Here is a 25,889-nt window from a genome sequence, read left to right as displayed (position 1 = left end):
ACAACTCTTTCTCCTTCTCCTGTGCCTGGGCCCTCCTACCGGCTTTCATCGTGCTCGGCTGGTTTTCTCTGGGAAGATGTTTATTTCTCCACAATATTTTGTGCATTTTTAAAAATGTGTCTTCCTAAACTAGAAAAAAAAAACAATTTTTTTTGCTCCGGTCTCATGGTGAAAGTTAATGGCCTAGAACTACAGCTGCATCATGTCTGCCTATCCTGATATTTAAAAAAAAAGACAAGTGAAAGTACATGTCTTAGTCTACACCAGCTGCCACAGACTGGGGGGCTTATGGAGAACTGAAATGTGTTGCTCTCTATTCTAGAGGCTGGGTGGTTCAAGGTCAAAGTGCTGGCAGATTTGGTATCTGGTAAGGGCCAGTTTCCTGGGTTATAAGTGGCTCCTTCTTGTTGTGTCTCCACATCGTGGGAGAGGCAAGCAGGCTCTCTGAGGTCCCTTTTATAAGAGCACTAATCCCATTCACGAAGGCTCCACTATGGATTTGGGGAGAACAAAAGCATTCAGTTTTCAGCAGTTCAGATCCCCAGGTCTCTCAAGTATCCACATACCAAGGGAACTCAGTCACTACCCATAAACCATTTCAGCTTTCAACCCAGGGCAGCCTCCTTAAATGTGCACAGGGCACAGGTCAGTGTTCTCACATATCAACAGGCAAAGGACTCATGTTAAGGACTTGCTAAAAATATACATTCCTCGGCTTCGGCCACAGAGCTCCTGATCCATCAAGCCCCCCTCCACCCCTGGTGATTCTGGAGTCCTGGGCCCAACTTCCTGCACTGAGGGATTCTGCCAGGTCTTAGAGAATTTCAGTGGGGAATTGAAGTGGCCAGGGGAGAATCTATACACAGCCAACAGCCGTGGAAGGACAGGCCCCCGTGAATACTAACCCTTTGAGTCCAGCACAGAGAGCTCTAAGGGCACAGGCCTCACCTAAGAATCACACTGAGTTTAAATGAGAGTTAGCAGAGCTTGCGTCTTCTCGGTGAGTGATTTGCATGTGGGATGATGAAAGATGTTCTTTATGCAACAATTCAGATTTATCCATGCATTGAACATCTATGCTTAATATTCTTTTAGAATTGGGTGCACCATCTTTTTCCTCTACCTCCCCCTCTTCTTCCCTATGTTCCCAGACACACTGTCACCCACAACACCCACCCACACATGTGTTTTGGTGTTTGGATGGTTCTAGAGTTAAAGTGAAAGGCATTGTTAAGGGTTCTGAATGTAAGATTCCAGACGTGATTTTTCAGTCAATGTTTCTAGTGCTTTCTTAGAGAGAATGACAGTTCACATCGTCATTGATAGCACAAAATTATATTTTTTGCCACTCCATGAAAGCTAAAGGAACATTGGCTTTTAAGTATGGTGCCCGAAAATTGGCAGATTTATTGTCTGCACTGACACTTTAAGAGGCATGTTAAAAAATAAATAAATAAAAAGTGGTTATGGCCATTGTTTGAAGATGTTGTAATAAGAAGCACTGTTTTACTAGCTAGCAGATCATGTGGTCCTTATACATCTGAGCTCCTCGAGAGGCCAGCTGCTTCTGGGGGCCTTACCACTTCCACTTCATGCTCTCCGGGGCCCAGGGGTACTGAGCTCTGTGGTGGACGTGTCTGCGTAGTGCTCACAGTTTTGGGGTCTTCACTTTGGGTGAGTTGTAGATGCAGTTTCAAGTGTGTAGATGGGGTGATGTGAGGGTTCTGATAGGGCCTTAGATACTGCAATTAGATTCTGTATTTCAGGCCTCTCTCCATCTGAGAGGGTTAGTTAGAGGCCATCAGGATGTGACAGTGGTGCAGGTCCAGTCCTTCACAGGTGGACGAGAAATGCAGATGTCAGCATGAGCCAGACCCCAGGTGCCTGCCTTCCACTCCTTTTTAAGTGGAGGGGGATGCCTTTACAAGTTTTATGCAATAGAATGACAGGGTCAGATTTTTGTTTTTGAAAGAACACTCAGCCTAGTTTGGAGAGATTGGTTTGAAAAGAAGCAAAGAAGAAGCAGGAAGTTGATTTAGTGGCTCCTGCAGACGTCTAGGGAGAGATGGTTGTGACCCACACTGGTGCCCATAGAGTTGAAATGCAGTGGATCTGGACTCCTGCTGGATCAGGTACAGAGAGGGAGCCATTCAGGTTCTGGCAGAGGTGACTGGGCGATAGAGGAGGCATTTAATAGTGCTCGTAAATTGACATTTTACTGTAAACCATTGAATCTCAATAATCCTGTTGGGTAGGAGCTTGCAGAAGAGAATATAAATAACTTTGCCAAGGTCACAAAGCTACAAGTGATTCAGGAAACCCACAACTTAGTCTGCTAATTCCAGGACCCAAGATTTATGGGACAACCAGAAGAAAATAAAATTTGGAAGAGAAGAGCCACAACTGAGTTTTGGATTTATGTTTCCTGACCACATTCTCCTAGCTCAGAAGGCTGAAATACTAGATTCTGAGGAGGCTGGAGCCGCAGCAGGGTGATTCCTAGATCTCTGAACCAAAACACTAAAACACAAAGCAGCGAGATTAAAAGAAGAAGAAGAAAAACACCATGGACATCAATTACAATGGAAAGTATGGCAGGCCAATTTGAAAATTGCCACAGAGAATTTGCAAGTTTTCCCAATGTATGTGTAGGTGAAGGCCCCACACTCAGCAGAACGAACCCTCAGAGAACAGAAGCAAAATTGAATAAGGTGGGGACAGTAGAGATGGAAGGGGTGCCTGGGTTCAGTGTCTACCTGCACTCCTGATTCCAGCTTCCTGTGGATGCAGACCCCTGGAGGCAGTGGTGATGGCTCAAGTAGGTGTGTCCCTGCTACCCACTTGACAGACCTGGATTAAGCTCCCATCTCCCGCCTTCCACCTGGTCCAGCTCCAGCCATTGTGGCCACTTGGGGGAAGTAAACTAGTATATGGGAGCTCTGTCTGTCTGTCTGCCTCTGTAATATGTTTTTACCTTTTATTTTTAATGTAAAAAATGAGCCTGGCACATCTTCTCTGTCCAGACCACACAGAAGCTAGAGCAATGTCAAAGATTCAGGAAACAACAAAAAGTGGGACATCTGAACAAAAGTGGGATGATCTGAGTTTTACACTGAATGTTAGTGGCTACTGATTGAAACTCAAATATATTTCAATACATGAGTTTATAAAAATTACAGTTAAAAATATTTGTAATCAATTTAAAAAAATTGTAATTCATCTGAGAAAGAGAGAGAGAGAGAGAGAGAAAGAGAGAGAGAGCCCCTCTGCTGGTTCACTCTCAAGTCCCACAATGGCTGGGACTAGGCCAGGCTGAAGTTAAGAGCTGGGAATTCAATCCAAGCTTTTTACATGAGTGATAGGAGCCTGACTACTTGAGCCATCATTGCTGCCTCCTGGGAAATTGGAACTGGGAATTAAGATTAAGCACTGAAGCTACTCACTCTGGTATGGGATGTGGGTGACCCACCCAGTTGGATGGGCCAACCACTAGGCCAACCATCCCTCCCTAAAATATTTTCAGACTATTAAAATATATTTTTAAACTCTAATTGATCTCTTTTAGAGATTGGTAAGGAACCAAGTCATTATCCTGAACATTTTTCAACAGTGGAGAAAAAACAAACACGTATCCTACTTTATTTCTGTATACTGTTCCAGTTGATGAAATAAGGGTAAACATCTCTTTATAAAGTCATTCTTATTCATAAAGGAACAAAAAAATGAACTGCAGTATCACAATTTACAATCCCCAACGAAGCTGAAATGTGTGCTGTCCAGTAGGCTATTTGTCTCTACATTTTAATTAAATATCCTTAAATAAAATGGAAGCCTTAGTTTTTCCATCACAGTAGCCACATACATGTGCCAGTGGCTGCCCTAGGGCAGTGCAGCTGTGGAGCATATTGCTTGTTGCAAAAAGCATTGTTTAGATGTTGAATATCAACAGCTGCATTGCAGAGAGGACAGCAGACAAGGGTCCTTTGGACAGACCACAACAGACCCAAGTCCTGCCCCATAGGCCCAGCACAAGTCAGCTCAAGCTCTGAATCCAGCTGCCGACTTAGGAGAAGTAGAGAGGACAGAGTGATGAGTGAGCAGATAGTTCCAGATCTGGGAAATTCTACAGAGCAAATGATCTTGTTTTTATAAAGATTTTTACATTATTTATTTGAAAGGTAGAGTTAGAGAGAGAGAGAGAGAGATTGAGATTGATTTTCCATCTGTTCACTCCCCAAATGGCTGCAACAGCCGGGGCTGGGCCAGGCTGAAGCCAGGAGCCCAGAACTTCTTCCTGGTCTCCCACGTGGGTGCAGGGACCCAAGCACTTGGGCCATCCTCCAGTGCTTCCCAGGCCATTTGCAGGGAACTGGATTGGAAGTGGAACAGCTGGGTCTCCAACGGGCGCCCACAGGGGATGCTAGTGCCACAGGCGGCAGCTTAACTCACTATTCCACAATGCCTGGTCCCGTCCCGTTTTTTAAAACATATAAATTATAAGGAAAGCAAAGTGATTAGGTAGAAACTACAGTTTCAAAGGGACTTAAAATTCAAACTGCCAAGACTAAACTATCGTTTCTGTGAACGGACACCTGGATGAAAAACCTGCAAAGTGCAAGGAACTGATTGCCTGAGCCATCATCCTCCCAGGATCTGCATCAGCGGGAAGCTGGAATCAGGAGCCAGGGCTGGGATTCAAACCCAGGCACCCTGATGTGGAACATGGGTGTCAGCAGACATCCTAACCTCTACTCTAAATGCCCACCCCAGTGTTTTATTTTACAAAAAAAAAGTAATAATAATAATTTTTTTTTGACAGGCAGAGTGGACAGTGAGAGAGAGAGAAAGGTCTTCCTTTGCCGTTGGTTCACCCTCCAATGGCCGCCGCGGCCGGCACGCTGCAGCCGGCGCACCGCGCTGATCCGATGGCAGGAGCCAGGTGCTTCTCCTGGTCTCCCATGAGGTGCAGGGCCCAAGCACTTGGGCCATCCTCCACTGCACTCCGGGCCATAGCAGAGAGCTGGCCTGGAAGGGGGGCAACCAGGACAGAATCCAGCGCCCCAACCAGGACTAGAACCCGGTGTGCCGGCGCCGCTAGGTGGAGGATTAGCCTATTGAGCCGTGGCGCCGGCAATAATTTATTTTTAAAGAACCTTGATGTACCTCGTCAGGGCACTGTGCCTCTGATAGGCTAACTTCTGTGACTTGGGATCCTTAGTTTTCCTTACCAAACCTTTTTGCTAAGTGGCATTGATACTCCCCACTGCATTCGAACCAAAGATTATGTTCTGCTTGCTCAGAGCAGCTCTTTAAAGGAGAAAAAATAGCTTTTTCATTCTGCTCTTAAACATTTCGTTTTCAGATGAATTTACTTCTTTGATAGCTTATGCATCTTTAAGTGTGCTTGCTGAAACCGCGTCTCCTCTCTCTCTCTCTCTCTCTCTCTCTCTCTCTCTCTCTCATAGAGCATTTCACCTGTTACCTCTGTTGAGTAATGACAGAAGGTTCTGCCAACAGACACGGGCAGATGCTGACTGGGGTCCATCCCCTTTAACATTCGCTTTAGAGAACTGAGGCTGCAGGAGGTCGAAACTGTTTTCCAAAGTCACAGAAGTATTCAGAGTTGGGAGCTGATACTTTGGCCTTTGAATCTCCCACTTAGTTTCTCTTCAAAAGCCTACATAGAGACTAAGGCGGATTTTGTTTTTCCCTGAGCTCCGCCATCCTTGTCAGCCTCGCTGTAGGATTCAGCTCGCTGCACATCCTCACCCAGCCCCCACCCTCCTCCCAGTGAACTCTTGACTTCAAGTGGTAGATAGTAAATTCAGTGGTGCACTCATGCATTCTTTGAATAGAACTTTTCGGTGCATTTTAGAGTGCTGAGAAGATCAAACATCTACTTCTGACACTCACTTGGGGGTGCAGGTGGAGTGCGCAGCACTGAGTGTGACTTCTGGCTTCCCACTGCTCCGGTGCCCTTGACCCCTTATTCCTGTCCACATCAGGCTAGGGTCCCAGGCTCTGGGTGTCCCACGCTGCAAAGATTCTGCTCCCCACAGTAACAGGGACGCCCATTCCAGTGTCGTCTTCTTGAAGAGCTTTTCAAAACAATGTAGTTTTTAATTTAAAAATATTTTCTGTCAAATTACATGCCTGTTATAAAATCTTGAAAAATGCTTTCAAAAAAGCAAGGATAACAACTTCCTATTAACATCTCCCAGCACTGGTTTGATTATGTTACCTGCTATTGCTTCCCTCCACTCTCTTTCCTTCCCCCTCCTCATCGCTTCCCTTCTCTTTCCCGCTCTCCTCGCTCGACACATGCACATATAATTTGTTGAAAGGTGAACCAGCAGGACCCTTCTTGCTCGAGCAACACACATCTTCATCCATGATCTGCCCACGCCTGTCTCTTGCAGCGTCCCTTGTCCTGTGTGGGTCAGGCTCCCTCCAAGGACAATGTTGCAAGGTAAGCCTCCCTAGGGCATCTTCTGAAAAAGACGCTCCAAAGGTAAACCATGTCAGATTTTCTGCCTCTGTTCCTGTGCTCCTCTCTTGCCTGAGTCCCACACTCTCGGTTACATCTTCAGGTTTCATCCATGTTGCAGTGTATGACAGAATATCCTTATACATTGGAGCTGAATACTATTCCATTGTATGTATACACCTCATTCCATTTATCCTTTCAAACATTGGTGGATGTTTGGGTTGCACCCGCCTCTTGGTTATTGTGTTTGTGCAGTGAATATGAATGTGCCAATATCTCTTTGAGACTCGGCTTCCAGTTCTTTCGAATATATGCCTGGAAGTAGGATTGCTGGATCATATGGTGATTCTGTTTTTAACTAGTTGATGACTCTCCATACACTTTTCTTTAGTGGTTGGAAACATTTAACATTTCCACAAACAGTGCACAAGGGTTCCAAATTTCTCCTTGTCCTCACCAACACTTACTTGTTTCTTGCTTAAAAAAAAAGTAGTGAGTGTGAGGTGATATCTCATGATTCTGATTTGCATTTCCCTGATGATTAGTGACATTGGGCATCTCATGCACTTGTTGCCTATTTGCATACAGTACCTTATTTGGAAATATGTCTATTCAACTTCTTTGCCCGTTTTTAAGTCAGGTTACTTGTCATCTGTTGCTGAGTTGTAGGAGTTCATTATATATTCTAGATATTAATCCTTTGTTAGTCATATGCTTTGCCAGTATTTTCTCCCATTCTGTAGGCTACCTTTTCATTTTTTTGGTATTTTTCCTTTGCTGCACAGAACTTTTTATGGTTGACATAGTCTCTTTCATCTATTTTTGCTTTTGTTGCCTGTACTTTTGGTATCATATCCAAGATATCATTGCTGAGATCAATGTCTTGGAGTTTCCCCCTCTATTTTCCTCTAGGTTCACATCTTGCATTTAGTTCTTTAATTCATTTTGAGCTGATCATGTGTTTTGTGAGAGGTAAGGTTCCAGCTCCCTTCCTTTGTATGTGGCTGTCCCCTTTTCCCAGCACCATTGTTGAAGAGAGCAGTGAAAACATTTTTACAGAGGTGAAATGGAAAATACCAAGTCACATATGCTAAATCATTTCAGGTTTCACTGTCATGATACCACCTTAAGGTTATTGACTCACTTGTAACAGAAATTGATCAGCGATCAATGTTCAACCCAAAGGTTATTGGGGGCCTATGGGCCTATGCTGTACTCTGAGGGAGACAACAAGATGAAGACTTTCAGTTGACTGAGGAGCAGAACAGGAGTTTCTGTTGATTTCGAGAGGTGTGACCACGCCCTCTCGGCCTCTGGCTCCTCCCCCTTACCCACCTTGCACTAGACACTTCCGTTTGCACTCGGATTGTGTTCTGCACAGGTGCAGTGGCTTCTTTTGCATATGAATTGCTGAAAATGAGGATGCTACTGGCTACGGCCTCCCCTGTAGAGTCAAATATCGGCCATACGGGATATTCTGGGCACTCACAAGGGATGGAGAAGTCCCTGGTGGGACAGTGAGGGCGGTGGACAAGGTATTTCACGGTTGAGGTCTGGACTCTCTGTGGTTCTCACTGATTTGGAGCTGGGTGGAGTGGTCTGTGGTTGGAGATGGGTACGTGGTTGATTTGGGAGGGGCTTGATTTAGTGAGTCTGGTTTCTGCCCTGTCTCAGGTAAGACGTCGTAAGGGCAGGAGGATCTCGTGAACTTCATTTAAAAAATAATTCTGGAAGCAGGCTCTAGCCTAGCAGTTAAGATGTTTGCATCTTACATCTGAGTGCCGGGGTTGGGTTCTGGGATTCTGACTCCCGCGTCCTGCTAATACAGACTTGGGAAGCAGTGATAATAGCTCAAGTAACTGGGTTCCTGCCACCCACATGGAAGTTCCGAATTGCATTACCAGCACCCAGCTTCAGCCTCGACCCAGCCCCAGCCATTGCAGGCATTTAGGGAGTGAACTAGCAGATGGAAGTACACTGTCTCTCTCTCTCTCTCTCTCTCTCTCTGCCTCTCAAATAAAAATAATAATAAGCCTGAATATGCTATAATGTGAAAATAACAGTAGCTATCAGCTATCCCACATACTCCACAAATGTTAATCTGTGTTACTATCAGTTTGTGTATTTTCTTTTTTTAATTAATTATTTATTTATTTTATTTGAAAGGCAGGGTTACAGAACAGAGTCAGAGAGAGAGGGAGAGACAGAGAGTGAGAGAAAGATCTTCCATCCTCAACAGCTGGGGCTGTGCCGATCCGAAGCCAGGAGCCAGGCGCTTCTTCCAGGTCTCCCATTTGGGTGCAGGGGCCCAAGGACTTGGGCCATATTCCACTGCTTTCCCAGGCCATAGCAGAGAGATGGATTGGAAATGGAGCAGCCGGGACTCGAACCGGCGCCCTTATGGGAAGCCGGTACTACAGGCAGCAGCTTTACCCGCTAAGCCACAGTGCTTTTTATCAACACTTTGCACACTTACAATTGAAAAGACCAATCGTGGTGTTATTTGCTATACAAAAGAGCCAGCCTGCACACCAAAATATTACTTGAACATACAGATTTTGGATGTCTGCACATACTCTGCCTTCACCGATGGACAGATGGCCTTTGACTTACAGTGATTCCAGTTACTGTTCCAACTTTCCAATGATGTGAGAGTGACCCAAACTCAGCAGACACTGCACTTGGGGGACTGGGTTGGGATCTTCCCCTGCCAGTGTTGTGCAGTCCGATCTTCGCTCCTGTGCCAGGCTGCAGCAGTGGCCGATGCTTTTTGGTGCACTGTGTGGCTGAGCTGGGATGTGCAGAAGGTTAGGTACATTGCATGCATTTTTGGCTTCTGGTATTTTCAACTTAGGATGGATTTATTGGGACGCAAATCACCGTGAGTCAAGGAGCACCTGTATATGTGTAAATATACCATCAACAAAGTTAGTAAAATTTTCCAGTGTCAGGGCAGGAAGCAAGGAAAGATAAGAGAAGGAAGAGATAAGGTTCCCCTGTAGAGAAGCTAACCCTGAAGAACACAGCTTCCTTTTACAGGGAATTTTCATCCTTTTTGAGAGTTCTAGCAATGTCCGGAACGGCCCTTTCATTACTCCTCCGGGAAGGGTGCCCTTCCGGCCAGGCTGCCCTAGGTTAAATTTGTCACTTCTCCCTGGTTATTCGCTGAGTAGGAGTTACTCTAAATAGGGCTGATTTTAGCACTTTCCAGTAATTACTTAGTTTGTTTCCTTCAGCCTTTCTGATTACAACGTCCTAAGTAATCCTGTTATATTAAAAACAACACAACAGTAGGCCTCCCTCTCAGCTGGACCCTGCGCTGGCACGTCCACTGCTGGCCACGGACATTCTCCTTCTGCGTCTGTAGCTTGAGCCTTCTTTACCTAATACCCAGCCATCACTCTAACAAAGACTCTTTATTCTACAGTCTAATAACTCTGATGGAATTAAATGTGGTTCCCCTAGTTAACTAGACAGAACCTAACCATACAGGTTTTCCAAAAAGGGCATCCATACTGTGCTTAATGTTTATAGAAAGTTTTAAGGCATTTTTTAAAAATTGCAAGACTGTTTTGGTAAAGCGTTTTATGGCTGTGTTTGCAGCACAAACATGCAGGAAGCTATTAATAGTGACAGGGTGATGGTCAACAGGCCTGTGACCTTCCAAGCCACCTCTGCACAGAGTGAGAAGACAGGGGCCTGGCAAACGCAGACCACATGGACCTCATGGCAACTTGTTTTGTGAAAAGCATAGTCTCCTTGAGAGTATTTCATGCAAGTCATATCCCTTTTGGGAAATGGAAATTAAAGGTGACATTAGCAGCTAAGGTCCAAATTCATATGACCTGGCTGGGTCAAGAACTTTTTCTAACTTCAGCTGCATCTCAGCCACAGAAAGCTTTGCTGATACAAACCAATACTGCTCCTGTCTCTGTCCCCTTGCATTTATGTGCTGTCATCCCATATGGGCACTGGTTCAAGTCCTGGCGCTCTACTTCTGATCCAACCCTCTGCTGTGGCCTGGGAAAGCAGTAGAAGATGGCCCAAGTCCTTGGGCCCCTGCACCCACGTGGAAGACCCAGGGGAAGTTCCTGGCTCCTGGCACAGCTCCGGCCTGTTGCGGACACCTGGGGAGTGAACCGGAGGATGGAAGACCTCTCTGTCTCTCTCTGACTCTGTGTGTGTGTGTCTCTCTCTGCCTCTCCTTCTCTCTCTGTGTAACTCTACTTTCAAATAAATAAATAAATCTTTAAAGAAAATTTATGAGGAAAGAGAGGAAACCAGGGGCCAGAGTGGGCAGGTAGGGTGGACAGGAAGTGGTGGAGGAAGACGGAGAGGGATGAAGATGGAGAAAGCCCAGGGTCTCCTCCTGGAGGCTGCACACCTCCCTGCCCCAGGACCAGCCCTTGTCTGAGTCTCATGTTCCTCTTTAAATTAGGAGACAATTCCTATGCTTAAGGTTGTTGGGAGATTAAGAAGCAACGCACTAATGCACTTGGTGCAAATGAAGCACTCCATAGATGGTCACTATTGTTGTTACTCTTGTTAGCTATAATTTATCCTTCCTAGTTTTGGGGAAAAAATCAAACTTAATTATAAATAGCATCCTCAATCTATATTCTCTTTGAGCCATGCTTACAGAAACAAAAGCCTTCTGGCAATGTATCTGCTGTGCATGGGGAGAAGAAAGCTGGCTGTTGTCCCTTGCTTGGCTTCCGCCAGCCCCCCACACAGGCGGGCTGACCCTGGACAGCTGTGGAGCCGACAGAGCTGGGGGCAGGGGCTGCGGGTTGCACTGCCAGGCACTGTCCTGGGTGGCCCGCTCTCTGCTGCCTTCTTTTCTTGCAGCAGCAAAAGCAGCTGAATACATTGCGTGATGGATTTTGTTGCACTACTCGTTTGTGGGCTCCGGGTGATGTATGAATAAACTAATAGTTATGAAGCCTTCTTCACCAGTGTAACAGCAGTTTCAATCGCAGGCTCTAACAGGGCTCAAAACCGATGCGCAAATCATGGCTCTTGGAGGGGGGGCATTTTGCTCGATTTCACACCCTTAATAAAGAGAAAAACAGTCTTTACCCCAAAGATTAGTGGAGAAATTAAATGCATTAATTATCCATAAAGTATTTAGCCTCGTCGACTGTGTTTGCTATTATTTGCTGGATGTTGGGCGCTGTGGGTGATGGGGAGTTAGGAATGCTGCACTTTTAATGATTTTATAAATGAAGTTACCTATAGGAAACTGTTAGAGAGGAGTAGATAAGAAACTTGACGACGTCCATGGCAGGCTGTCCACCATATATATAAGCACTGAGAAACTTCCAGGAAGGAGGTCGCGCTGGGGGAACGGTTGGGTTTTGCTGAATAGTAGAGGATAGAATGGGGCCTTTCTTAAGGAAAGGGTGTTTTATGTTTGACGAAAAGGAGCAGCTGATATTTCTTCATGTTAACTTAAAGGGGCTCTTACTAGATTAGTTTGTTAAAAAGAATAAATTATTATTAGTGTTTAAGTAGGTCGATTTGGAAATTCTCATGGTAGGTGTAAACCTACCAATCCTTACCACGCTTTCCCTTAAATACCCGTGTAAGGAACAGTGCTTTGTATTCCACACCTATACAATCTCCCTCTTGTCCTGGATGGGATCGTGACCATCCTTAGAGACAGTAGTGCCTCTGGAAAACAGGATTCCAGGAACACTCTTTCTATTTGATGGAATGGAGTGTTTCCCAGTTGTAGAATTGAAAATACAGATAATTAAGATCTAGGAAGAAAAGAGGAGAGGGGAGAGAGAAAGAAAGGAAGATTCCCTTTCGTCTAGTCACTATTCTTTCATAACAGTGATAGGATATATGAAATGCAAATAAAAGACTAGGGAAAGGTCCTGTGTTTCATGAGCTGAGTGTAACTAGCAAGGCCCAATGAACTGAGAAGGTATCACATAATATAAGAATAGTGCTTTGCACATAGCAGGTGTTCGGCAATCTAGATTTTCATACATTAGCTTGCGAGTTAATATTTTATATGATCAGCTGATTTGCTCTGGATAAAGCCCTAACTTTGTAGCCTTGTTACCACCAAGCTCACCAACTTCATTCCCACTCAGTCCCTCACACCAGCCTCCCAGTCCATGCCATCCCTTTCATGTTCTGTACTTTGCAATCTCGTGTCTTCCAGAGTGAAAACATCTCCATTTTCTCTGCCTAATGAATTCAGGTTCATTATTTTAAGAGCCTCTTCATTCCACGCTCTCAACTTTCTTGCTCCCAGGAGGAAGGAGTCACGTGGTCTTCCTAACTGCCACAAACCCCATTCACCCCTCTATTACAGTTACCCGAAATTAATTTTTTACAATTTTTTTCCATGTCACTATCTAGCCTGGGACAGGAGCTGTCCTGAGAACTCTAGCACCAACCACAATGTGAGGTGACAGTTGGGAAACTCAATAAATATGTGTTGCATGTATAGTAAAAGAAAAGGCCAGTGCCTGTGCTGTGGCATTGTGGGTAAAGCTGCCACCTGCAGTGCCGACATCCCATATGGGTGCTGTTCAAGTCCAGGCTGCTCCGCTTCTGATCCAACTCTTTGCTATGACCTGGGAAAGCAGTAGACGATGGTTCAAGTCCCTGGGCCCCTGCATCCATGTGGGAAACCCAGAAAAAGCTCCTGACTCCTGGCTTTGCATCAGCCCAGTTGCGGCCATTTGGGAAGTGAACCAGTAGATAAAAGATCTCTCTGCCTCTGCCTCTCTGTAACTCTGCCTTTCAAATAATAAATAAATTTTAAAAGAAAAAAGGCCTATGGAATCATAGTTACAAGAAATCTACAGAGACCATGTGTGGAAAGCACACAAAGACTCTTATAAGGGCTGAATTGTTCATATGCTGAAGGCCTAATGCCAGTTTTTCAGAATGTGACTTATTTGGAAACGGGGCCTTTAAAAAGGTGATCATGTTAAGTGGAACTGTCAGATACTCCCAGTGGGAAGACCATGTGGGCACACAGGTGGAAGATGGAATCTACAAGCCAAGGAGAGGGGAGAGAGAAAGAAACAGAGCCTGTGATACCTCCACTCCCAGCCCCAGAACAGGGGGAAATCAGTTTCTGTTGTTTGAGGCTCAGCTCTCACTGATGGAAAATTTTCCCATCTCTCGTCTCTCATTTGTTAGCAGCCCAGTTATTTTTCTCTACACTCAAGTTCCCTCGTACATAAAAATGTGAAGTATTCCACTCTTGAAGCTGTGGGAATCGTGACAGCTTTTTCGGTTTCCTGTCGTTCCTCTCACTTGGGCTAAGCAATTGTGCTGAAGCAACAAAGCCTGCTGGTGCACGGCTTAGCAGAGGGGCAGCCGCTGGCATGCACAGCACAACGCTCGCATTGTGTGTCACTGGGTCTAAAGACCAACAATCCAGTCACTGTTTGCCTCCAGTGTGGAATCCCTTGGGCTGGCTCTCAGTCCAGAGCAGACTTCACAAACAAGTTCAAGGTGAGGGCCTTGTCCACTTTACAGAGATCCCACGTTGCAGCTATTAAACTAAGAGCTTGCTAAAAGAAATGAGAATAATAGGTGGTCATGTACAGAAAGAGACAACAAAAGAAAAATCTTGTTCTGAAATTCATTAGATTACAGATAGCAGATTGGGTGAGTTCCAATCAATGTGGGATTATGAATTTGGAGTGTAGCCGTGTCCTAGTGTCTAGGGTGCCTTCTGGACACCCTTGCAACTGACTGATAGAATTTCAGTTGCATTTCCTCTCTGAAAACTATATTTCTGGGAACCTTCAGATTAAGCACAAACATGAAAGGATGATAAGGGCAGAAGGGGAAAAAAAGGGAAGAAATTTATGCTTGCCAAAGTAGTGGATAGGATAAATAAAGCTTTTACAGCTCTATCAGGGGAAGGAAATACTAGAAACTGGAGTAGATATATTGAGAAAAGGAGAGTGCAGTGCAAGATGATCACAAATTGGCTAGGGTCTCAAGTGCTCTTTGAAGTCTCCCTTTAAGGAAGAAAAAAAGAGACAGAAAATGTGAGGTCCTGGCCCTCTGGTCAGTCTACTGCCTGGAACACACTGCTGAAAGTGCCCCATACATCATCGATGATCCGCATCCCCAAAGGGGGGCAGTTTTATCCAGGTCTCCACTAAGTCATTTCAAGGGGCCAGAACAATGGTCGACAGATGTGAAAAAAAAATGTGAAGGCATAGAAGCCGAAATACTGACTTCTAATGTAAATTAGCTTGTTCTCTGGGGAAATATGAAAGACAAATATCAATTCTGAATGCGTGGAAATTCATAGATAAAAATTAGCTTCTCACTAAACGTACCTTAGTGCCAACTCCAACGTTGTTACATTTATGTGTGTCTGAATTCCACGTGGAATTCCATCTGCTGGTTCACTCTTCAAATACCTGCAACAGTCAGCATTGGGCCAGGCCAAAGCCAGGAGCCCAAAACTCAATCCAGGTCTCCCACAGGGGTGGCAGGGATCCAGCTCCTTAAGTTATCACCTGCTGCTTCCCAGGATGTGCACTGCTGGAAGCTGGAATCAGAAGCAGAGGCAGGACTTGAACTCAGGCACTTTGACATAGAATGGGGGCATCTTAACTGCTCTGCCAAGTGCCCGCCCCAGTACATGTTTCCTTTTTTGTTTTTTTCTTTTTCTTTTTCTTTTCTTTTTTTTTTTTTTTTTTTTTTTTTTTTTGACAGGTAGAGTTAGTTTGAGAGACAGAGGGAAAGGTCTTCCTTCTGTTAGTTCACCCCCAAAATGGCCCCTGCGGCTGGTGCGCTGCGCTGATCTGAAGCCAGGAGCCAGGTGCTTCCTCCTGGTTTCCCATGCAAGTGCAGGGCCCAAGAACTTGGGCCATCCTCCACTGCCTTCTCGGGCCACAGCAGAGAGCTGGACTGGAAGAAGAGCAACTGGGACAGAACCGGTGCCCCAACTAGGAATAGAACCCGGGGTGCCGGCGCTGCAGGCGGAGGATTCGCCTAGTGAGCTGTGGCGCTGGCTACCTTTTTTGTTTTTTAAGATTTATTCATTTGAAAGTCAGAGTTACAGAGAGAGGGAAAGAGAAAGAGAGAGACATCTTCCATCCACTGATTCACTCCCCAAATGGTCACATGGCCAGCACTGGACCAGGCTGAAGTCAAGATCCAGGAGCTTCTTCCAGGTCTCCCATGTGAGTGCAGAGGCCCAACCATTGGGCCATCTTCTGCTTTCCCAGGCCATAGCAGAGAGCTGGATGGGAAGTGGAGCAGCCAGGACTTGAACCAGTGCCCATATGGGATGGCGGCACCACAGGTGGTGGCTTTACTCGCTGTGCCACAGCACCCACCCCAGTGCATCTTTCTATTTCATTTTCCACACCCCTTTTGAAGCCCCCTCGTAGATGGACATAGTGAAAAACAAAGTCCAGGGAGTGATTACCCACACCCCGGAGACAGCGTCTAGTCATTTTTTAGACCTTTCAGTGGTAGCACTCATCTGGCTGTAAGCAAGATATGATAAAGATGCTACTGGCACGGTGGTGTAGTAGGCTAAGCCTCTGCCTGCAGCGCCAGCATCCTATTGGGCACTCTTTCATGTCCCAGCTGCTTCTCTCTCTTTTTTTTTTTTTTTTTTTTTTTTTTTTTTTTTTGACAGGCAGAGTGCATAGTGTGAGAGAGACAGAGAGAAAGGTCTTCCTTTTGCCGTTGGTTCACCCTCCAATGGCCGCTGCAGCCGGTGCATCGCGCTGATCCAAAGCCAGGAGCCAGGTGCTTCTCCTGGTCTCCCATGGGGTACAGGGCCCAAGCACTTGGGCCATCCTCCACTGCACTCCCGGGCCATAGCAGAGAGCTGGCCTGGAAGAGGGGCAACCGGGACAGAATCCGGCACCCCGACCGGGACTAGAACCCAGTGTGCCGGCGCCGCAAGGCGGAGGATTAGCCTAATGAGCCGCGGCGCCAGCTACTTCTCTTTCAATCCAGCTCTCTGCTATGGCCTGGAAAAGCAGTAGAAGATGGCCCAAGTCCTTGTGCCCTTGCACCCGTGTGGGAGACCCGGAAGAAGCTTCTGGCTCCTGGCTTTGAATTGGCCCAGCTCTGGCCATTGCAGCCATTTGGGGAGTGAACCAGTGGATGGAAGACTTCTCTTTCTGTCTCTCCCTCTCTCTAATTCTACCACTCAAATAAATAAAAAAAAATTTAAAAATGTTTTTTAAAAGATGCATATATTGCTCTATGAATGTATTAGTGTTCCACAGTATCTTTTGAGTCTCTAGTATAAAACCTGCTCATTGGGGCCGGTGCTGTGGCAGAGCAGGTAAGGCCGACACCTGCAGTGCCAGCATCCCATATGGGTGGCAGTTTGAGACCCAGCTGCTGCACTTCCAATCCAGCTCTCTGCTGTGGCCTGGGAAAGCAGTGGAAGATGGCCCAGGTCCTTGTGCCCCTGCACCCGTGTGGGAGACCTGGATGAAGCTCCTGGCTCCTGGCTTCAGATCGGCGCAGATCCGGCTGTTTCGGCCACTTGGGGGAGTGAACCAGTGGATGGAAGACCTCTCTTTCTCTCTCTCTCTCTCTCTGTCTGTCTCCCTCTCTCTGCCTCTCCTTTTCTCTCTGTGTAACTCTGACCTTCAAATAAATAAATAAATCTTAAAAAAAAAGAAAACCTGTTCATCTGTACTAACCTGGGCCCTCTTTCCCAATTTTAATAAGTATTATGTTTAGTTCTTAGGCTGTTGGTTCTGCTCTATCAAAATACTTCAGAGTGGGTGATTTATCAGAACAGAAATCTACTTGCAGTTCTAGCAGCTGGCAAGTCTGATGTTGAGGCGCTGGCTGGTTTGGTGTCGGGTAAGATCCTGGTCTGCACACCCAATGTGGTACTGGCTTGCTGTGGCCTCCGGAGAGGAGGAACACTCTGTTCTCAGCTGGTGGAGGGAATGCAAGCCACGAGCATCCCATCCGTCTTGGACCTCACGACTTAATCACCTCCCAAAGCCCTACCTCTTCTCGTCATCTCATCACCTTGGTGATTAAGTTCCAACTCCTGGATTCTGGAGGAACACATTCCGACCACAGCAGTTCTATCAGTTACCTCTGCATTTTTGTACCCAGGCTTCAGTGTCAGTGAGAGCACTTCAAACGTCCATGGAAGATGCCTAAAAGCTCCATGGATTTCTGAATTTTTTTTTGGTACCAACATACGACCACAGCAGTTCTATCAGTTACCTCTGCATTTTTGTACCCAGGCTTCAGTGTCAGTGAGAGCACTTCAAAATGTCCATGGAAGATGCCTAAAAGCTCCATGGATTTCTGAATTTTTTTTTGGTACCAACATAAACCCATCTTTTAATACCATTCTCCAGGAACTCTTTAAAATACCCTAGTGTTTCTTGATCCTTCAGTGTTGAACTTGATTACCCCAAATGTGGTTGTTGCCTATTTATATTTCAGAATAAAGGCTTCAGTTCATTGTTCTAGGTGCTTGGGATTTGAGGGCTGGGGAGCCTGCCTGGGGGACCCTGTGTTTGCATGGGCAGGGCCTGCTGCGCGTAGAGACTTGCTTTATGGGAAGCTTATGCTGAGTTCCTCACCCAGCAGCCAAGAGCCTTCCAAAGCTGTTTCCTTCATTTTCTCTTTAGAAGAAACTCTAAGCAGCGTGGGGTCTGGAAGTAAATGCTGGCTCCTGCCAGGCAGGGGAGTGCCAGAGTGCGGTGCCGGGGGCAGACTTCCAGGGTGATCCTGTGGTTCAGTGCCATCGCCTGTTCTTGCCCTTAAGGCCTTTGGCCCCAAGCTCAGAGTTTCTCTGGGGTTTTGCCAGAAAGATTGGCTCTCACACCAGCAGTTCAATCCACTTGGTTTCCCCTAGCAACCCACTTTGTATTTGCTGTGTCTTTGAGAAATGTTGAAAATCTCTCTTCCCCTGAGGGTCTGCCCCACTGGGTTCTCTTCGCCATTGTACATTCATTTCATCTTGTTTTTCTTCACCGTTATTTTATTGGGTCTCAGAAGGGAGGCAAGGCAGATACAGAAATAAGAAACAGTAGAGAGAGACCTGTAGTTTTTCTGTTTTTGTTTTGTTTTCATTGTCCTGGGTTAGGCATCATGGATCGGAACGCAAACCTATGGGAATTCTTTAAAAAATGAGCTCATTACTAGACACACATTTTCCCACAGTTAGCAACATCTTTCGAAGGACAAAAGTTTCAAAAAAGTTCAAAGAAATGTGTATTAATAAAAAAGACTATGGGGGCAGCCTCTGGAGCAGTGGATTAAGGCATCACTTGAGACACCAGCGTCCCCTGTGGGAATGCTGGTTTGAGTCCCAGCTGCTCTGCTTCTGATCCAGCTTCCTGCTCATGCTCCTGGGAAAGCAGTGGAAGAGAGCCCAAGTACTTGGGGCCCCTACCTCCAACATGCGAGATCTGGGTGAAGTTTCTGGCTTCAGCCTAACTCAGCCCTCACTGTTGCAGCCATCTGGGGCATGAACCAGTGGATGGAAGCTTGCTTTCTTTCTCTTTCTAAGTCTCTCCCTCTCCCGGTCTCTCTGTCACTCCACCTTTCAAATATATTTTTAATCTAATGTTTTTTATATAAAAAAAAAAACTATGGCTAGGATTCAGTTTTTTGCATCAAAATAATTTTAATTTCATCTTCACAAGCTTTTTGAAGTATTTTCACATTTTCTCCATCGTTACTTTTTTAAACTATCACTGACAAGCACACCTATTTATTGGGCACTGTTTGTAAATTTGACTACAGTAAATAAACCCAGCTGTAGTGAATATCTTTGTCAGTAGAATCCGTGTGCATTACTGACTATCCTGACTATTTCCTGGGGTTACATTTCTTTTTTTGTTTGTTTGTTTGTTTTTTGGACAGGCAGAGTGGACAGTGAGAGAGACAGAGAGAAAGGTCTTCCTTTGCCATTTGTTCACCCTTCAATGGCTACTACGGCTGGCACGCTGCAACCGGCACATCGCGCTGATCCAAAGCCAGGAGCCAGGTGCTTCTCCTGGTCTCCCATGCGGGTGCAGAGCCCAAGCACTTGGGCCATCCTCCACTGCACTCCCGGGCCACAGCAGAGAGCTGGCCTGGAAGAGGGGCAACCGGGACAGAATCCGGTGCCCTGACCGGGACTAGAACCCGGTGTGCCGGCGCCGCTAGGCGGAGGATTAGCCTAGTGAGCTGCGGCGCTGGCCCCTGGGGTTACATTTCTATATTCACTAAGACAAAAGGTTGTATATTTTAAGGCCTTTGATATACACTGCCAAATGGCCTCACAGAAAGTGTATATCAGGTTTTTCTTTCCTCTTCTACACTAATTTCCTTCTGACCCTGAATGGGAGCACATTTTGAAACTTGCTAATTTGGAGCCAGTGCTATGGCATAGCACATTAAGCTGCTGCCTGCAGTGCTGGCATCCCATGTGGGCGCCAGTTCGATTCCCAGCTGCTCCATTTCTGGTCCAGCTCTCTGCTATGGCCTAGGAAAGAAGTGGACAACGGCTTGAGTCCTTGGGCCCCTGCACCCACGGAGGGAGACCCAGAACACATTCTCGCTCCTGGCTTCGAATTGGCGCAGCTCCAGCAGTTGTGGCCATCTGGGGGAGTGAACCAGCAGGTGAAGACCTCTCTCTCTCTCTCTCTCTCTCTCTCAATGCCTCCGCCTCTCTGTAACTCCGCCTTTCAAATAAATAAATAAATAAATATTGAGAAAGAAAGGAAAGAAGGAAAGAAGGAAGGAAAGAAGGAAGGTAGGAAGGAAGGAAGAGAGAAAGGAGAGAGAAAGAGAGAAAGAGAGAGAGAGAGAGAGAGAGAAAGAAAGAAAGAAAGAAAGAAAGAAAGAAAGAAAGAAAGAAAGAAAGAAAGAAAGAAAGAAGCTTGCTAATTTGATAGTGAAAATTGCATCTTATCTCACTTTTTGGCTTTCTTACTGTTAACACTATAATCCTAGCACTAAGGGAAATAAAGTTATTTGGGTTTTTAAAAATATTTTACTTTTATTTATTTAAAAAATTCAATGACAAAGAGAGAGATGGAGACACAGAAAAAGATACTGTCCATCAGCTGGCTTACTCCCCAGATGGCCACAACACAGGAGATTGGAACTCCATCCAGGTCTCTGTGCTACATGGGTGGCAGGGGCCCAAGTACTTGGACTATCATCTGCCACTTTCCTAGGTGCATTAGCAGGGAATTGGATCAGAAGCAGAGCAGCTAGGACCCAAATCAATGTTCTGACATGGGATGCCAGTGCTGCAGGCAACAGCTTAACCTATGCTGGGCTGCAACACCAGCCCCAGCCTTGGTTTCTTTACCTTCATGGGCTCCCCACAGGGGAAACCAGGAGCAGTAAAAATTGGAGCCTGTAGAACCACTGCTTCCTGCTAAGCTCCTCTCCATGAGCCTTCAAGGTGGTGCAGGTGGCCAGACCACTGAATAAGGTGTGGGCAGAGGGAGGGCGGAAGGAAGATGGTTCTCCATTAGACCTCATCCCCCTTGTGTGGTGGATTGACAGGAAACGAGGGAAAGTGAGGACAAACCAGAGGAGGGGACTGTATTTTTGGGCCCAGATGATGGCCCTATTATAGATCAGGAGACAATCAGGGGTCAAGAAAGAGCTGGAGGAACTATGTCACCACTGCCTCCCCTAGAGTTGCCTCTAAAACTCCTCCCAGGGTGAGCTGCCCAGAACTAGCAACAGCTGAATGTATCAAACTTGGCTGCATCTCCATGATGACCTATGGTCTATTATAATAGTAAGATAAAATTGCCATGGCTGACCCTCCCACCATACCCCTGACATTGTGATACTTTTCAGACTTGCTAAAAAGGCCAGAAAATGGCAGTCACCAAATTCCTGGAAATCCTACTCATTCCTAGAAAACTCCATCCCTATGCCTCAAGGGATGACCCCAAACCTCCAGGGCTGTAGCTCACTCTAGCATGCCTGAACTCCATCCTGAATGTGTCCTTTCACTTTGTTAATAAATCTTATTTCTCTGCTAACCTTTATCTATGACTTGCCCTTGAATTCTTTCGTGAGTTAGAGACAAGAACTTGGACCCCTTGGACTCTCAACTGAACTAGATACAAATTCACTTAATATTGAAGTATGCGCATGGGCCAGGTCCGCACCTCTTGACCCTCCTGGCTGCAGTGGAGATGAATTGCTTCACGTGAATCAGCATCAGCCCCCTGATCTGTTGACAGGTGGGGGAAGGTAGTGGAAAAGTAGGGTCTGCAGACAAATGATCATGTGTTTTTCACTCATCAAACTTTTGTTGAATGCCTACCATGTGCTGGGTCCTGGGTACAAAGAATTAAAACAAGCATGCCCCTGCAGATAAGGTCCTTGCAGGCTCTTTGGGAAATATGTAACCTATGAGAGTAGACCCGTCATCTTATAACCCGTGGAGCTGATTACACACAGGTGGGCTGAATCTTCCCAGTCAACACCTTTGGATAAAAGAGTGAATTTTTAATACCAATGGTTTTGGATTCTGGCTAAAGATTGAAATATGTTTGCAGTATCTGTGAATATAAGGTATTCTTGACTCTCTTTGATTAATAAAAATAATATTTAAATCTCAAAAAAATAAAATAATAAAAGAAATAACAGGGAAAGATTTCTAAAAAAATGAAGTATAATATCTTCTATTCTACCTGCTTCTGTTGTTAAAGTCCTTTTTTAAAGATATATTTATTTATTTGAGAGGTAGAGTTACAGACAGAAAGAGGGAGAAAGGCAGAGAGAATGGTCTTCCATATGCTGGTTCACTCCCCAAATGACTGCAATGGCAGGAACTGTGCCAATCCAAAGCCAAGAGCCAGGAGCTTCTTCCACACAGGTGCAGAGGCCCAAGCACTTGGGCCATCTTCTACTGCTTTCCCAGGCCATAGAAGAGAGCTGGATAGGAAGAGGAGCAGTGGGGACATGTGCTGGCGCAAATATAGGATGCCAGTGCCGTAAGCAGAGGCTTAGCCTATTATGCCACAGCACTGGCCCCTGTTGCTAAAATCTTTTTTTTAATATTCAATTTATTTATTTGAAAGAGTTACAGAGAGAGGTAGAGACAAAGAGGTCTTCCATATGCTAGTTCACTCCCCAGATGGCTGTAATGGCTGGAGCTGAGCTGATCCGAAGCTAGGAGCCAGGAGCCAGGAGCTTTTTCCAGGTCTCCCAAGTGGGCACAGGGATCCAAGCACCTAGACCATCCTCCGATGCTCTCCTAGGTGCACCAGCAGAGAGCTGGATCAGAAGTGGAGCAGCCAGGACTCAACCAGTGCCCAACTGGAATGCTAACACTGCAGGCCAGAGCCTCAACCTGCTGTGCCACAGCTAAAATCTTTACTCATTTTCTTTGCCAAACATGGATCTTACCTCGTGGAGTCTATCCTTCCATTGGACTTTGATTGACTCCCTATTTATTTTATGTAATCAAATGGTCAATTTTTCCTTATGTGAAACCCTTCTTATATTTCCTAGTTGGTCATGAAAGGACTTTGAAAATGCATCTTGGAGTTTGCTTGCTGATAGAGAGGCTCCATGCTTAGAATGGAGTTACAGCCTGATGAGCCCCTCTCAAGTGGAAAATGTTAAGTCACACACATAGTGAAGGGCAGGCATTTTTGCACAGTGTGCTTGGGTTGCCCACTTCCCATATCAAAGTACCTGGGACCAATCCACTTCCTATCCAGTTTCCTGATAACATGCCTGCCAGATCGTGAGCAATGGCCTGAGTACTTGGGTCCTACTGCCCATGTGGGAGAACCAGATGGAGTTCCTGATTCCTGGCTTAGCCCCGGGCCAACTCTGGCTATTGTGAGCATCTGGGAGAGTGAACCAGTGTATGTATCAACCAATGATAGATCAATCTTACTGTCTGTTGCCCTGCCTTTCTAATTAAAAGAAAAATAGGGGCTGGCACTGTGGCATAGTAGGTTAAGCCTCAGACGTGGTGCTGGCATCCCATGTGGGCATTGGTTCAAGTCCCAGCTGCTCCTCTTCTGATCAAGCTCCCTGTTATTGCACCTAGGAAAGCAATGGAAGATGAGAGACCTGGAAGAAGCTCCTGGTTCCTGGCTTTGGATCAGCACAGCTCTAGCTGTTGCAGCCATTTGGGGACTGAATCAGCAGATGGAAGACCTCTCTGTCTGTTTGTGTCTGTCTATCTCTCTCTCTCTCTGTCCAATAAATAAATAAATAAATAAATAAATCTTTTAAGCAAATAAACTAAGAATGCTTTGCCTCCACCTGCCCTACCACACATTGCCGCTTAGTCACATAGTATACTGCAGAGCGCAGCTTATGGTCCCCTGTGACCGTGGGGCTGACTGACAGTGGCAGGCTGTGGGGAGCAAACCGGACTAGACTGAGTTACTGGAATTAAGACTTATTCTATGCATCTGCTCTCCCACAATATGGCGCTGGGAGAGAAGTAAACAGCTTCCGCACAGCTGCCTCCAGTTCAACTAATAAACTGTAGGACTTGCTCCTGATTGGAGGAGAGCAGCGTACTCGGCGTGTGGGCAGCCGAGTTAGGATTGGCGGAGGAGGACTATAAAGGAGGAGAGAGACGGCATGCACCGGGAACATCTATGGGGAACATCTAAGGGGAACACCTGTGCAGCCCCCCGAGAAAGCCGGCCGGTGGAGTGCCGCTCCCCTGCGGAAGTGGGGAATGTGGCCAGGGGGAACTGCCCTTCCACGGAGGTGGAAGGGATAGTAGCCAACCCGGGAAGAACCAGCAGCAAACCCGGGGAGGGCCGAGCAGACGAGAGAACAGCGCAGGGTCCTGTGTCGTTCCTCCACGAAGAGGGGGAGCGACAGCAGGCACTGCTACTGACTAGCACCCGAGAAAGAACTGCACCATACTATGCTTCCCAGAGAAGGTGCAAATCCAGCCTTCCAAGTGCAGTGTCTCTGGAGTGCATATAGCTTTCACGCCATCCAGAAGTCTAAAAGTCACATATCGAACCATCTTGGTCACAGACTGTTTCTCTCTTAAAAAAAAATTATTTATTTATTTATTTATTTGAAAGTCAGAGTTACACACACACAGAGAGAGAGAGAGAGAGAGAGAGAGAGAGAGAGATCTTTCATCTGCTGGTTCACTCCCCAGTTGGCCACAACAGCCAGAGCTGAGCTGATCCAAAGCCAGGATCCAAGAGCCTCTTCTGGGTCTCCCACATGGGCGCAGGGGCCCAAGGACTTGGGCCACCCTCCACTGCTTTCCCAGGCCATAGCAGAGAGCTAGATTGGAAATGGAGCAGCCGGGAATCGAACCGGCGTCCAGATGGGATGCTAGCACTGCAGGCGGTGGCTTAACCCTCTACGCCAAAGTGCCAGCCCAGTGTTTTTTATTTAGGCTGTTTTGCCTTCGTGCTCATAATTGAGATTCACTGACGCTTTCCCCAGTTACACTGTCCTTGGTTGCTATCGGGACTGGTGTCGTACTAGATCCACCCAGTGAGCCGAGGCGCATTCTCGTTCTCTAAGTCGTCTTGAAAATGGAAAAGCGTCCTTGGAGAGGCGGTGGTGGTGGCTGCTTGGCCTCCCGTTCTCTTGCAGAGCAGCACTTGCCTCAGTCGCCTTTGGGTCGCCTTTCTCTACTCAGCGCGGGGGCACTCAGTTATCTGTCAGTGAGGTGGGTGGGCATGTCCTTCCCTTTCCGCATTCCTCTCACCACCCTTCTTGCTGACCGCTGAGCATGTTCAGGGTGGGACACGAATGAGGACTGGCTGTGCTCTTCCTGGGCACTGCGGCCCATCTGTATGGTTTGGCCTAAGCGTCTTCCGCTCCCCAGGCAGTTCCGTACTCTGCTCTCGTTGCCTCCCAGCACCTCATGCATAGCTCTGTAGCACTCACCACACTGCACCATCCTGAGCTGTAGGACTCTCTTGTCTCCAGCCAGGACACGTGAGCTCTTTATATCCTGGGCCTCGGAGTGGGAATTGGCAGGATGCAGCTCCATCCTTGTGTCCCATTTTGCATGCCTGCCCCTCCTCCCCAGTAACACTTGTTGAATAAATGCACTAAATGTTCTGAGCACTTAATCACAAACAATTTGTTACAGATCTAATAATACCTGGCATTAAAAAAGTTCATGAGAAATTGCGTAATATGAAAATACTACCTGGTTTTCTAAATAATCTTATTTTTAATTCCATTTTTCCATGAACTTTTTAAAGTCCCCTCATACTCCCAGTTTCTAACCAGGCACATGGATGTCTCAATCCTATTCTCTACCTTCTGAGCCTTGATCCTCAGTCCTCTGTTCCCTGCTTCCCAGGGCTGGGGACTGTCTCCCCCAAGTTCTTCCACATCTACTTGATGCATTATTTGGTCTTTGCGGTTGCTCCAGATTTTTTTTTTTTTTTTTTTTGACAGGCAGAGTGGATACTGAGAGAGA

At 46.3% G+C, this 25,889-nt stretch overlaps 1 protein-coding gene and 1 long non-coding RNA gene across 5 annotated transcripts in view; one reads left to right on the top strand and one right to left on the bottom strand.

Moving 5' to 3' along the window:
• SPATA13 (spermatogenesis associated 13) overlaps positions 1-25,889 on the top strand; it is a 371,963-nt gene that overhangs the window by 120,553 nt on the left and 225,521 nt on the right. The window lies entirely within an intron of this gene.
• The window catches only part of LOC138843844 (uncharacterized), a 33,958-nt gene continuing 8,832 nt past the window's right edge, over positions 764-25,889 (bottom strand). Inside the window, exons 2-3 of the long non-coding RNA XR_011378925.1 lie at positions 14,815-15,029; positions 764-9,384 (exon numbers count right to left, since the gene is read on the bottom strand). This is a non-coding gene — a long non-coding RNA (uncharacterized lncRNA). The remainder of the gene's footprint in view (positions 9,385-14,814; positions 15,030-25,889) is intronic.

The sequence above is a fragment of the Oryctolagus cuniculus genome, chromosome 9 (assembly GCF_964237555.1).
Source record: "Oryctolagus cuniculus chromosome 9, mOryCun1.1, whole genome shotgun sequence".
Lineage (NCBI taxonomy): Eukaryota > Metazoa > Chordata > Mammalia > Lagomorpha > Leporidae > Oryctolagus > Oryctolagus cuniculus.
This window is presented reverse-complemented; position numbering and strand designations above follow the sequence as displayed.